General features: G+C 48.1%; 1 protein-coding gene and 1 long non-coding RNA gene across 2 annotated transcripts in view; one reads left to right on the top strand and one right to left on the bottom strand.

The window, feature by feature from the left end:
- Positions 1-14,604, top strand: part of MRPS25 (mitochondrial ribosomal protein S25) — a 58,165-nt gene that overhangs the window by 32,036 nt on the left and 11,525 nt on the right. The gene's annotated exons all lie outside the window — the stretch shown is intronic.
- LOC114109336 (uncharacterized) lies at positions 6,002-7,366 on the bottom strand. The gene is made up of 2 exons (XR_003585992.2): positions 7,148-7,366; positions 6,002-6,251 (listed from the first exon to the last, which is right to left on the bottom strand). It is a non-coding gene; the product is annotated as an uncharacterized LOC114109336 (long non-coding RNA).

Raw genomic sequence — 14,604 nt, forward strand, 5'->3', positions numbered from 1 at the left:
TCCCACGGGGTAATTTGAAAAATTTCCTTTTGGTGTCTGTGGCAGTAGGTGGCTACCACTAGTTTGGTTTTTGACCTGCTTTTATGAGATATAAGGTCTCAGTCCCATCTTCTACAGGGGAATTTTTTGCATTCAAAGCCCTGTTTCTTTCTGGAGAGTGGCATGGGCATGTAAAACGAGGTAGGCGTATTTTGAGTCTGTGTATGTATTTCTAATGTTTGCTTTCCCCAGCATAAGGCCTTAGTTAGGGCTGTTAGCTCAGCCTTCTGGGCTGCAGTGTTACGTGGCAAAGGTTTTGCTGCTGCTGCTGCTGAAGAAAAACAAAGCCAAATACAAAGCCCAACAGCAGTCAGTGAGCCGCCTAAAGAGCATTTGGCATTTCCTCAGAGGACGTCCTCATCAGCTAGAAACACAGGTCAGATTGACTCTTTCAGCTCATCATTGTCCTGAAACTGGGCCCAGCTTCCAAAGGCTGTGACCCCAGGTAGGTGCGGCCCCAGCCACTTCGCTCCGTGTAGTCTGTCGTATTTTAAAGTTCCGAACCCCATTTTTTATCTCCAAGGATGGGGAAAGTGGAACGTACAGATTGAAGTAGATAAAACGTTGGGATAAAACACTCATTTTTGTTTTCTGTTAAAGCAGAACATACATTTTTATACCTTATTTTCTAATTTTTGTTTTATGATAATATTGAAAATTGGAAAGTGTATAAATGTTACAAACCTCTAATTGCTAAAGAGCACTGAGGAAATGGGAGTGCACGCTTAGAATAATAAAGACAAAACAATTTTCTTGAAAGCAGATAGGTGATTGAGTGTTTTAAACAAACCAGCATCATTTATAACCTCCAAAAAATTACCTGAGTCAGCTTGTTAATATAGTAGTTAGTAGGTTCAGTGTTTTGATTCACTGTTTAGAATTCTAGGTCCTTTATTGCGAAAAGTCCACAGAGTTTACAGTGCACACTGCATGGAGGTGCAGAGCACGTGGTAACGAAGCCTCATGTTACACAGCTGTGACACGCTCCCGTCTAAGCACGGGCCAACTGGGGCTTGCATCTGTCCACCCACTCCAGCGTTGCTAGCGAGCATTTGCACGGGCAGGTTTTGAGGGTTAGCTCTGAGGAGTCAAGCAGTCAAGCCTGGTCCTTAGTGAGGTGACCTCCGGTTAGCCAGTGGTGAGTCCCTTGTACTTGATGAGGGACCTAGACTTCCGGTGACTGTCCAGAGGTACGCTTGTTAGCTTCTTCCACTAAAAGAGCAGTGCCAGGTACCACCCGGAGGCAGCCAGGCCACGAAATCTAGTTTAGGAAAATAGCCTGTAGGCTGAGGAATTTGTCCTAGCTTTTGTATTAGGACCCCCAGAGGGCCCCCCCTGCTCTCAGCTACCTACACTTAAGAAAAATGTGTTTTGTTTTTTTTTCAGTTGCTGAGCCCCAGAGCAGGAGCTCTGGTGAGGACCTCTGTGGTATTGGTAAAAACCCTCCCTTGCTCCCCAGTCCAAAGTAGTGGCTCAGCATCTGGGCCTTTGGTGGCTTCATATACAGGTCTGGCCGTTAGTCGAATCCTAGAATCCAAATTCTGCAAAGTCCTGTCACGCCTAAGGAACCATGAAGGCACTTTTTTTTTTTTTTTTTTTTTTGGTCTTTGGGATGCTTAGGCCTAATATAGCTTGTTTTCTCTCTGGAGAGAACTGTCTCCTCCCGGCGTTTTTAGTATATCCCAGATATTTAACTTGTTGCTTTGAGATTTGTGCTTTTCTTCCTCCCTCCCTGCCCCCCTTTTTCTTTTCTGGGAGATCCTGTAGCTGTGGACCCCAAGGAATTTAAGGACTTAAGTGGTATCTGGTCTGACGCCTCCATGGTATACTGGCGTGTCATCTGCACACTGTGGAAAGGCCGCTTCTTTGTCTGTGGTTGGCTGCGTGGGGCTCCGCTGCTGGGTGTGGACTCTGCTCCAGCGGCAGCAAGCAGGGCTGCTCTCAGTCGCATCCCCGTGGCTTCTCTAGCTGTGGACCTTGGGCTTGGCTGCCGCACAGCGTGCGGAATCTTCCCAGACCAAGGATGGAACCCCTGTACCCTGCGTCGGCAGGTGGGTTCTCAACCACTGGACCACCAAGGAACTCCCAAATGGCCCCATCTTTTAAGTCTATTGCCCTTAGTTCTTTTCCTGTGGTCTGAGCGAACAGTATGGGTGATCTTGACTCCTGAGGCAGGACTGTGCAGGTACATTGTTACATTTGGCCTGACTGGGGGTTAGTCCACTTGAAGGCAGACGGAGGAGATGACACAAACGAAGCCAGCCCTGAGGCCACGCACAGTAAACCACCTGGCGTCTCCGGGACTCTGGGTTGACAAGCTGTTACGGATTGGCTGCAGGGGGTGTGGAGAGACCCCTGCCTCGCTTAATGCCCTGAGGTCTTCAACTGTTTGACATTCCCCATTTAGCTTAATAACTGCCAGAATAGGGGTATTGCATGGAGACTGACAGGGGGCTAAGAGGCCTTAAGTTAAGAATTTCTCTGTGAAGGGCTGCAAACCTTTTTTTGGTTTCAACTTTATAGGTTATAGTGTCTTTTGTTAGGATAAGCGAGTCTGGTGTAAGGCTTATTTTTAAAGGTTGAGCATTTATAGCTGTCCCAGGGATCCCCAGTCCACAGGGTTGCAAAGACTTGGACACGACTGAGCAACTGAACTGACTGAGGGATTCCCTTGTCTCAAACGGCAGGGTTTGCTGTGTGTGGAATATGGCTGGCAATCAGCCCTTGTTCGTCTAACTGATTTGTCTTAAGAGTCAAGAAAAGGGGCCTCTCGGGGCCTGCTAACTGTAATAAGACTCCAAGAGAGCCCGGAAGTGGGGTTTGGGACACTCAGGCGCAACTAAAACGGCGTGTGAGATCAAACGCTGTTCAAATTGACAAGTGAGAGGCCCAGTGAAGACGCGAGTGTGGGGCTTTCCCTCGACACCATCATGGCACAGCTTTTGGAGGGAAGAGGCCCAGCCTGAGCAATCAGGACAGAGTGAGTGACTGCGGTATCCGTTAAGAATTGATTTTCTTACCTGCCGTGCCAAGGGCCACCCGAGGCTCCTTGAGGGAGACAGACGTCTTGTTGGAGGGGGCCACCAGCATCCTGGGCCACCTCAGTTGTCCAGTGTGGTCGTCTCAGGAGTGGGAGTCCCCCTTCCCTTTGGGACTGGGGACAGTCCCACTTCCAATGACCTGTTTGTCTGCAGACTGGGCACGGACCAGGGGCACTTTGGAGCCCACTGGCTGATTGACTTACATTTGAACCATCCCCCTTGCTGGTTTTATCTCTAGGTAGATGCTAAACTTCCTTTCCCGCCTTGGGTTGTCCTGAGGTTGCCAGGCATGGCTGACAGCTGTGACCCTCAGTTTAGCTTGAGCCCTGACTTGTTTTTACATCAGGTTCTCCATCCTCAGTTTGGTCTGGATTACTGAATACCCGAAGGGCCACCTCTAGGAATTGTGGCACTGGGGTCTGTGGGCCGAATCGTAACTTCTGGAGTTTCCGCCTAATGTTAGGGCTGACAGAATGTTCCAGCAGGGTCTGACCGTCAGGAGTGGGTGAATCAGTGTCCAGCAGATTTTCTAAAAGCTTCCACCTGCCATCCCTGAAAGAAGGCTGGATTTTTTTTCTCTCTTTTGGGTCACTTCTTTGACCTTTTCGTCGTTAACTGACTTGTGAATACACCTCCTCACCCCTCCCAGTGCACACCACATCATGTGCTTCCTGGCTTCTGTTCCCTCCCAGTAACTGTAACTCCTGCTGGGCCCCCGGTTTTGAACTGCGATTCCACACATAGTATAATGTTCGTGTTTGCAACACAAACGTGAATTGGCAGGCTGGTCACCATGTCGTTGGATTGCTGCCCAAATTCTGTCTTTTCCTCGCAGGTACAACAAGTAGAGAAGACTATTTGGGCATCTTTCCAAGTAGAATCAAAGGCCAGTGTTAGGGCCTAAAACCCTCCGACAAACTTACTAGGGTCTTAAGAAAACTGGCTCAGTCTGCCTTGGGCTAACTACATCGATTAAAGAGAAGGGCACATGTCCTTTGTCTCTTTGCTGTTTTCCACTTCCCTCAGAGGGCACACTTTGCCCGATCTTGGATGGTAGGAAGTTCCACTGTGAGTTTCTGGGGGGTGGGACTGGTCAGAGGCATCTGGGGACGTAGGTGGGTCTGGAGAAGCAGGGGAAGCTTGGTCTCCCCCTGAGAGTTGGGGGATGTTAGGAGACAACCTGAAACCTCAGGTGTGCCTCCGAATGCCCAGAAACCGCCTAGAGTGAGTGGGGTTTTGGTGAAGGACCACGAAGACTTGGACATACAGAACCTCAGTCCATTTTCCTATCTTGTGACAGAAAGATTTCCAGTTGCAAGATGATATTGTAATTTAGAGATGGATTTTCAGGACATTTTTCTCTATCTCCCAACCTATGTAAAGGCCAGGCAGTGTTATAGTAAAAGTTTTTTTCTTTTTTCCTTTTCAGCCCATCTATTTTTAACCCTTCTAATTTTTAAGGATATATTCCAGAGGTGTTTCTTCTGGCTTAGAAGAGGATCCTCCCATGTTGAGTCATCTGCAACCAAGACCCAGTATCCCAGAGACACTTCCCCGGGAGGCTTTCGTCAGAGTGGGGTTGGTGCCCTCCTCACCTAGTGGGGTTTTGAGCATCTCCCCCTCTGGCCACCACCATCCCTTGCATCAGGGGTTCCTGATGGGGGACATTTGAACCAGTGCCAGTGCGTTGGTGGGCTCTCCCTGAGTGGGGCATCTGCGGTCTATAAGCTGGCTGTCCTATAGCAGTTTTCTCTATGGTGGATGTTGGGGTGTATTCCTCAAGAGTAGGCGTCTGTAAATCCCAGGATGTGGGCTGCTTGGAAGTGGCCAGCCGAATAGTCTGTGATAAGGTAAGGGCTGCCGAAGCCTGGAGGAAAGGGGAGATTAGAGATGGAGAAAGGAACTCCTGGGGGAACTGGAGCTGGGCACAGTGGAGAAGGCTCCAGGGTCGGGAGCTGGAGCTGGGCATGGTGGAGAAGGCCCCGGAGTCATGAGCTGGGCACGGTGGAGAAGGCCCCGGGGTCAGGAGCTGGAGCTGGGCATGGTGGAGAAGGCCCTGGGGTCGGAAGCTGGAGCTGGGCACGGTGGAGAAGGCCCCGGGGTCGGGAGCTGGAGCTGGAGGTGGGAGTGCTCCCACAGGGGATTTGTTGGACATAGAGTAAGGTGAGAGACTAGATAGCAGAAAAACCTGAGACCCTTTCCCCCGTATGTTTGGTGGCTGCGATAAAATTGGAGACAACCTCTATCTGACAGGCAACAGTGGGTTTGGACAGCATTTCCCATATAATTTAGCGTACCAGTTAAATTAGGATCTGTTTGGGATACTCCAGGGGCCTTTTAAAACACCGCAAGGTTAGCTGGAACTTTAATTAGAATTTGATGTTTGGGAAGTCTGTCAAAAATGTAAAAAACCCAGTCAGATCAAATCATAGGTCACTGTGAAGCAATTATTCCTTAAGCTAAAGTGAAAAAAATAAATCCATTTACCTAATAAGATTTAATTCCACTTTATAAAATCCCGACCCCATACAAAATTCTTCTCAATGTTCTACTTCTGCAAACCTGTCCTTTTCTGTAGCAGTACTTTGTCCCTTATTCTTCAGTTGAGAAATAATCAGCTTTAGGAGAAAAATCACCTTTTTTCCTTTAACAAAGTGTATGTCCCTCTCTCATACCTCCTTTTTTAAAAACACACATCTCACAAACTGTTACATTGGCATTCCATCAATTGCTAGAGAACGTCTCAAAGCAGCACCAGACAAGCTTAAAAGTTTCTCTCTCACAAAAGCAGGCAAATTTAGACTTATTTAGCAATTAATATTTCCAATGTTTTTAATCTATCATATTTGAATGGCCTGGATATTCAGTGAATTCCTAGATTTAACGTAAATTTAGTTTTGAGTACCAAGATGTACAGAGACTTTTTTTTGCTTTTTAAAATATTTATTTGTATATTTGGCTGCGGCAGGTTTTACTGGCAGTACAGGGGATCGTCACTGCATGGTGTGGGATCCTTTGTTGCGGACTCTCTAGTTGTCCTTGGGCTCAGTAGTTGCAGCGCAGGCTTAGTCTTGGCGTGGCGTGTCCAGTCTTAGCTCCTTCACCAGGAGTCGAACTCTGGTCCTGCGCATTGCAAGACGCTTTCTTAACCCGTAGAGCAGCATGGAGGTCCTGTAAAGAGACTGTTTAGATGGATGTTTCTAAAACATAGTCATTCCCCTAGAGTTAACCAACAAGTGTTCATCCCATTAAAAATTTAATCATATCAGATTATTACAGCTGTTGGCAAATTTCATAACAAAAACACAGCGTGTACTTAACTGACCTCCAGTAACCTTAGGTACAGTGAAAGTATTTATTGTTGATGACTCTAAAGACAGATCTGTATGAGGTAAACCCACAAGCTTAAGTCAGACTAGCCAATTTCTATAGAACCAGGGATTTCCTAGCTTTCCGGCTTGAATTTAAAGCGGCCTCCTTCCCCTGGGGCACCTGCGCCCACCCCAGCCCCACCTTCCGTCTGGGGCACTACAGATGAAACGGGCTGTTCCTGAGTTCAGGCAAAATAGTTACTTTGCAAAAGCAGAGGACAGCTGCCTGGGCTCTGGGAGCTTGCAGATAGTGACGCTGCAAAAGCTGAGGAGGTAAGAGCAAGCCCCTCTAGTCTCTTTGTCCTTTAAAATTCCTCCAAGTACCCCAAGGCTGGAGTCTCAGGCAATGTGGGCTGCATTTGTATTTCAAAATGTAAATGTTCCACCCTGCCCACGGTTTTGGCAGAGACTTGCAGGAGCAACCAGACAGACAAAAGTACGAAAGACCCCAGTGACAACCTTAAAGACCCAAGAGGAACTGGAGTACAGTTAAAAGGACTGAAGGGGAGGTACAGGGAGGAGGGACAGAAAAGCCTGAAGAGAACAAGACCGCAGGGAAACAAGGAGAGTGCCGGGACCGCAGAAGGTCCAGCCACTGTGATCTCTACACTCACAGAGCTCTCGCGGAAGGAAAGGGCAGAGCTTTCAGCAGAGGGAAAGCACTGCCCCAACCAGGGGCCAGAAAGGCAGACTTACAGCATGCGGTGATGGTGGAACACGAGGTTCAGGTAGGCATTGCCCAGCCACGGTAAAGTGGCACTCCGTAGTCTCGGACGTGCCCAGGTCCTCGCTCCGGAAGGAGACTGCCCCAGGTTGGGTGCCATCAGCTGGCCGGGTTGTTGGCCTTCCCGACCAATGGAAACGGACAGACAGGAAACTCAGGCGACGCCTCACTGGAGTTCTTGCACCGGCTACAGGGGGAGCAGGTCCGGGCCGGTTCCTTATGTGCTGTGACGGTAGAGGTGTGTCCAGGGGCGGGCGCGAGGCGGGGCTTCGGTGCTCCACCCACCTTTGTGGCGCCGAGCGCAGCGGGGCATGCGCAGTACCCTAGTTTTGCTCCCGACGCCCAGTTGTTGCTCCCGGCTCTTCAGAAGTGGCAGTTGGGGTTTGTATATTTTGTATCTTTCGGTCCAGAACTTGCCCCAACGGCGCATGCACACTGAGTTATTTTTAGTTCCAGATGGTTTCTTTGTATTTTGTAGCTCCCCAAGAGGTCCGTCCAGGTGCAGGCTTTGCAGGACTGCAGCAAAGGGCCGCAGGTCTCGGGAACAGTGTAAGACCCCAGGTTGAGACCGCAGAAGTGAGGAGGAGAATGGTTGTTGGGCCCTGGGGATGAAGAGGGCTGCTTGACAGGAGCCTATGGAGCTGAGACTGAGCCTGGGGTCGAGCCAGAGAAATAACTGCCTTGACTCTCCCTGTCTTTCTGTTGTTTTGACAATGTTCAGTTCAGTTCAGTCGCTCAGTCGCGTCCGACTCTGCGACCCCATGAATCGCAGCATGCCAGGCCTCCCTGTCCATCACCAACTCCTGGAGTTCACTCAAACTCATGTCCATTGAGTCGGTGATGCCATCCAGCCATCTCATCCTCTGTCGTCCCCTTCTCCTGCCCCCAGTCCCTCCCAGCATCAGGGTCTTTTCCAATGAGTCAACTCTTCGCGTGAGGTGGCCAAAGTACTGGAGTTTCAGCTTCAGCATCAGTCCTTCCAAAGAAATCCCAGGACTGATCTCCTTTAGGATGGACTCGTTGGATCTCCTTGCAGTCCAAGGGACTCTCAAGGGTCTTCTCCAACCCCACAGTTCAAAAGCATTAATTCTTCGGCACTCAGCTTTCTTCATAGTCCAACTGTCACATCCATACATGACCACTGGAAAAACTATAACCTTGAGTAAATGGACCTTAGTTGGCAAAGCAATGTGTCTGCTTTTGAATATGCTATCTAGGTTGGTCATAAGTTTCCTTCCAAGGAGTAAGCATCTTTTAATTTCCTGGCTGCGGTCACCATCTGCAGTGATTTGGGAGCCCCCCCAAAATAAAGTCTGACAGTGTTTCCACTGTTTCCCCATCTATTTCCCATGAAGTGATGGGACCAGATGCCATGATCTTAGTTTTCTGAATGTTGAGTTGGAAAAGGTCAGTTTTCATTCCAATCCCAAAGAATGCTGAAACTACCATTCAATTGCACTCATCTCACTCGCTAGTAAAGTAATGCTCAAAATTCTCCAAGCCAGGCTTCAGCAATATGTGAACCATGAACTTCCAAATGTTCAAGCTGGTTTTAGAAAAGTAAGAGGAACCAGAGTTCAAATTGCCAACATCCGCTGGATCATGGAAAAAGCAAGAATTCCAGAATAATGTCTATTTCTGCTTTATTGAGTATGCCAAAGCCTTTGACTGTGTGGATCACAATAAACTGTGGACGATTCTGAAAGAGATGAGAATACCAGACCACCTGACCTGCCTCTTGAGAAACCTGTATGTAGATCAGGAAGCAACAGTTAGAACTGGACATGGAACAACAGACTGGTTCCAGATAGGAAAAGGAGTGCATCAAGGCTGTATATTGTCACCCTGCTTATTTAACTTCTATGCAGAGGACATCATGAGAAACGCTGGACTGGGGGAAGCACAAGCACAAGATTGCCGGGAGAAATATCAGTCACCTCACATATGCGGATGACACCACCCTTATGGAAGAACTAAAGAGCCTCTTGATGAAAGAGGAGAGTGAAAAGTTGGCTTAATTAAAGCGCAACATTCAGAAAACTAAGATCATGACAATGCTCGCTATGGGCTAAATCCAACACGAAGCCATAGGGGAGGAAAGCCCACTCCCTGTTGGCACGTATCTGTTATCCACTCAGGATGGAGAGCAGGTAGACAGGGGTCCAGGTGTACAGTTGTGTCATAATTTATGTAGTCAGTCTGGCATTTAAGCTGTTTCTGTTCCTTTGCAGTAAAAAATGATACTGCAGTAAAGTTTACTGGTGTCTTTGCATTCGAGTGTGAAAATACCTAAAGGCAGAGGTGAAATCATTGAGTTAAGATCTGTGCTAGTTCCAAAATGACCCCTGAGGAAGTCAAACCAATGAATAGACATAAGGAAAGGTTTCCTCACTTCTGTAAGTGTGAAAATGTGAGGTGCTCAGTCATGGCGGGAGCGAAGTTGCCCTTTGCGGCCTCATGGACTGCAGCCCACCAGGCTCCTCTTCATGGAATTCTGCAGGGAAGAGTACTCGAGTGGGTTGCCGTTCATTTCTTCCAGGGATCTTTCCAACCCAGGAATCAAACCCTGGTCTCCTGCATTGCAGGAAGACTCTTTACTGTCTGAAGCACCAGGGAAGCGCCCCTCACTTCTGTAAATTAATTGCTTATAACTGTTAGGTAAAGACGACCAGGACACCAAAAAGAGTGTCTAACAGGCTTTTAATGGGGAAGCACTCCTGGGCGGGGTTCCTGGACCCGAACAAGGCAGGCCGAGGAAGTCCACGCCTGGACCGTGTTGGGGGTGGCTTTTATACGTTTGTTGTGAGGGATGGTCAGGCTAGATGGACGGGGGTTCGGATAGGTCTCCAGGCCGAGGCTGACAGGTCTTTCTATGTGGCTAGGGTAGGGCAGCTTTAGCCGGCGAAGTGTGCTGTCATTGGTCCCTGGGATCTGGGAGGACCCTTCTGTTAGGGACCTTCTTGCCAGCGGAAGAGAGGAGGGGCGGCCCATCATGGCGCTGGGGTCCAGCCTTACAATAACGAGAAGGGAACGGCTACCCACTCCAGTACTTTTGCCTGGAGAATTCCATGGACAGAAGAGCCTGGAGTGCTGTAATCCATGGGGTTGCAAAGAGTCTGACATGACTGAGCGATTAACACTTTCACCTTTTAAGCAATCTAAGAGATGATAAAGGATGATTTTACTGTATAATTGTTGGGAAGACACTGAGGATCCTTCCTCTGATAGACCATGTGGGTTTCTGCCTGTTTGTGGCCTTTGCCTCTAGTACTGGATTATAGATCTTGTTACTGGTGTGCAGAATTCTCTATAAGGGAATTAACCTTTTGTTTTGGGTTTTGTGCTTGGCAGAGGTTGGTTTTGTTTTTGGTAAGTTTTGCCTTGCAAGGGGTTGTCTTTATCTGTTTATCTGTGGTGCCCTGAGTCGTCACTGTGGCACACCACTCTTCATTGCTACAAGCCAGCTCCCCAGTTGCAGCAGGCAGGGCCTTCTCTCATCACAGAACGTGGGCTCTAGAGCATGAAGGCTTCAGTAGTGGCAGCTCCCAGGCGACATAACTGGGGCACCTGGGCTTAAATGCCCCATGGCATGTGGGTTCTTAGTTCCTCAACCAAGCATTGAACCCATACCCCCTGCCTTGGCGCGTGGACTCTCAACCCCTGCCACCAGTTGCTGTTCAGTTGCTAAGTCGTGTCTGGCTCTTCGTGACCCCGTGACCTGCAGCATTGCAGGCTCCCCTGTCCTCCACTGTCTCCTGGAGTCTGCTCCTCTTCCTGCCCATTGAGTCGGTGATGCTGTCCAACCGTCTCACCCTCTGCCCTCCCCTTCTCCTCCTGCCCTCGATCTTTCCCAGCATCAGGGTCTTTTCCAGTGAGTCAGCTGTTTGTATCAGGTGGCCAAAGAGTTGGAGCTTCAGCCTCAGTCTTTCCGGTCCATATTCAGGGCTGATTTCTTTTAGGATTGACTGGTTTGATCTTGCTATCCAAGGGACTCTCTAGTGTCTCCTCCAGCACCACAATTCAAAAGCATCAATTTCTTGGCACTCAGCCTTCTTTGTGGTCCAGCCCTCACATTTGTACAGGATTACTGGAAGAACTGTAGTTTTGACTATATAAACCTTTGTTAACAAAGTGATACCTCTGCTTTTCAATACACTGTCTAGGTTTGTCATAGCTTTCCTTCCAAGGTGTCTTTTAATTTCATGGCGGCAGTCACCATCTGCAGTGGTTTTGGAGCCCGAAAATAAAACCTGTCATTGCTTCCACTTTTTCCCCTTCTATTTGCTATGGAGTGATGTGACGAGATGCCATAATCTTAGTTTTTTGAATGTTGAGTTTTAAGCCAGCTTTTTACCTCTCTCTCACCCTCAGCAAAAGGCTCTTTAATTCTTCTTCCTGGTTGTTGGTGTTTCTCCCCACAATCTTGATTCCAGCTAGTGATTCATCCAGCCTGGCATTTTGCATGATATGCTCTGTGTATAAGTTAAATAAGCAGGATGAGAGCATATAGCTTCGTCATACTCCTTTCCCAATTTGAAACCAGTCAGTTGTTCAATATCTGATTCTAACTGTTGCTTGACCTGCATACAGGTTTCTCAGATAGGTAAGGAGGTCTGGTATTCCCATCTCTTTTTAAGAGTTTCCCACAGTTTGTTGTGATACACGCAGTTAAAGGCTGTAATGTAGTCAGTGAAGTAGAAATAGATGGTTTTTCTGAAATTCCCTTCCTTTTTCTGTGATCCGGCGGATGTTGGCAATTTAATCTTTGGTTCCTCTGCCTTTTCTCAACCCAGCTTATACATCTGGAATTTCTCTGTTCATGTACTGCTGAAGCCTCGCTTGAAGGATTTTGAGCCATTACCTTGTGTGTGTATGAAGTTGCTCAGTCGTGTCTGACTCTTTGCGACCCCGTGGACTGTAGCCCGCCAGGCTCCTCTGTCCATGGGATTCTCCAGGCAAGAATACTGGAGTGGGTTGCCATTTCCTTCTCGGTAGTGTGTGAAATGAGTGTGATTGTATGGTAATTTGAACATTCTTTTGCATTGTCCTTCTTTGGGATTGGAATGAAAACTGACCTTTTCCCATCCTATGGCCACTTGTGAGTTTTCCAAATTTGTTGACATGTTGAGTGCAGCACTTTAGCAGCAGCATCTTTCAGGATTTTAATAGCTCAGCTGGCTCCACTGGCTTTGTTTGTGGTAATGCTTCCTAAGGCCCACTTTACTTCAAATTCCAGGATGTCTGGTTCTAGGTGCGTGATCATACCATAGTGGTTATCTGGGTCATTAAGACTTTTTTGGTATAGTTCTGTATATTCTTGCCACCTCTTCTTAATCTCTTCTGGCTCTGTTAGGTCTTTACCATTTTTGTCCTCTGTTGTGCCCATCCTTGCATGAAGTGTTCCCTTAATATCTCCAGTATTCTTGAAGAGATCTGTAGTCTTTCCCATTCTGTTGTTATCTTCTGTTCTTGGAAGGAGGCCTTCTTATCTCTACCTAAGCTTCCCTGGTGGCTCAGACGGTAAAGCGTCTGCCTGCAATGCGGGAGACCCGGGTTTGATTCCTGGGTCGGGAAGATCCCCTAGAGAAGGAAATGGCAATCCACTCCAGCATTCTTGCCTGGAAAATCCCATGGACGGAGGAGCCTGATGGGCTACAGTTCATGGGGTCGCACAGAGTCGGACACGACTGAGCGACTTCACTCGCTGCTTCTCTCTCCTCGCTGTTCTCTGGAACTCTGCATTCAGTTGGGTGTATCTTTCCCTTTCTCCTCTCTCCTTTCCTCATCTCTTTGTAAAGCCTCCTCGACAACCACGTTGCTTTCTTGCATTTCTTTTTCTTTGGGATGGTTTTGGTCAGTGCCTCCTGTACAGTGTTACAAACCTCCATCCATAGTTTTTAGGCACTCTGTCTACCAGATCTAATTGCTTGAATCTATTCATCACCTTCACCATATAATCACAGGGGATTTGATTTAGGTCATACCTGAATGGTCTAGTGGTTTCTCCCACTGTCTTCAGTTTAAGCCTGAATTTGGCAATAAGGAGTTCATGATCTGAGCCACAGTCAGCTCCTGGTCTTGTTTTTGCTGACTGTATAGAGCTTCTCCATCTTTGGCTGCAAAGAATATAATCAATCTGATTTCTGTGACTATTTGGTGAGGTCCATGTGCAGAGTCGTCTCTTGTGTTGTTGGAAAAGAATGTTTACTGTGACCAGTGTGTTCTCTTGACAGAACTTTTAGTCTTCACCCTGCTTCACTCTGTACTCTGAGGCCAAATTTGCCTGGTACTCCAGGTATCTCTCGGAGAAGGCGATGGCTCCCCACTCCAGTGCTCTTGCCTGGAAAATCCCATGGACGCAGGAGCCTGGTGGGCTGCAGTCCATGGGGTCGCTAAGAGTCGGACACGACTGAGCGACTTCACTTTCACTTTTCACTTTCATGCGTTGGAGAAGGAAATGGCAACCCACTCCAGTGTTCTTGCCTGGAGAATCCCAGGGACGGGGGAGCCTGGTGGGCTGCCGTCTGTGGGGTTGCACAGTCGGACATGACAAGCGACTTAGCAGCAGCAGCAGCCAGGTATGTCTTGACTTCCTAGTTCTACATTCCAATCCCCTATGATGAAAAGGGCATCTCTTTGTGGTGTTAGTTCTAGAAGGTCTTGTAGGTCTTTATAGAATAGGTCAGCTTCCGCTTCTTTGGCATCAGTGGTTGGGGAAGAGACTTGGATTGCTGTGATGTTGAATGGTTTGCTTTGAAAACAAACTGAGATCATTCTATCCTTTTTGAGATTGCACCCAAGCACTGCATTTCAGACTCTTACTGACTGTGAGAGCTACTGCTTTCTTCTAAGGGATCCTTGCCCACAGTAGTAGATAGAATGGTCATCTGAATTAAAGTCACCCATTGCTGTCCGTTTCAGTTCACTGATACCTAAGATGTTGATGTTCACTCTCAACACCTCCTGTCTGACCGCTTCCAATTTATCTTGATTCGTGGACCTAACTTTCGCGGTCCCTACGCAGTGATGTTCTTCACAGCGTCAGACTTCACTCTCATCACCAGACACATCCACAACTGAGCATCGCTTCCACTTTGGCCCAGAGGCTTCCTTCCTTCTGGAGCTGTCAGTAACTGTCCTTCACGCTTCTCCAGTAGCCTGGTGGACGCCTTCCCATCTGGGAGCTCATCTTCTGGTGGTACGGTTTTCGCTTTTTCATACTATGCATAGGCTTCTCGCGACAAGAATGCTGGAGTGGTTTACCGTTCCTTCCTCCAGTGGACCATGTTTTGTCAGAACTCTTGACTGTGACCCGTCTGTCTTGGGTGGCCCTGAATGGCATAGCTTGAGTTACGCAAGCTCCTTCACCACACAAAGGCTGCGATGGCAGACCACCAGGGAAATCCTGCAAAAGTTTTAATTAATCAAA

The sequence above is a fragment of the Ovis aries genome, chromosome 19 (assembly GCF_016772045.2).
Source record: "Ovis aries strain OAR_USU_Benz2616 breed Rambouillet chromosome 19, ARS-UI_Ramb_v3.0, whole genome shotgun sequence".
In the NCBI taxonomy this organism is placed as follows: domain Eukaryota; kingdom Metazoa; phylum Chordata; class Mammalia; order Artiodactyla; family Bovidae; genus Ovis; species Ovis aries.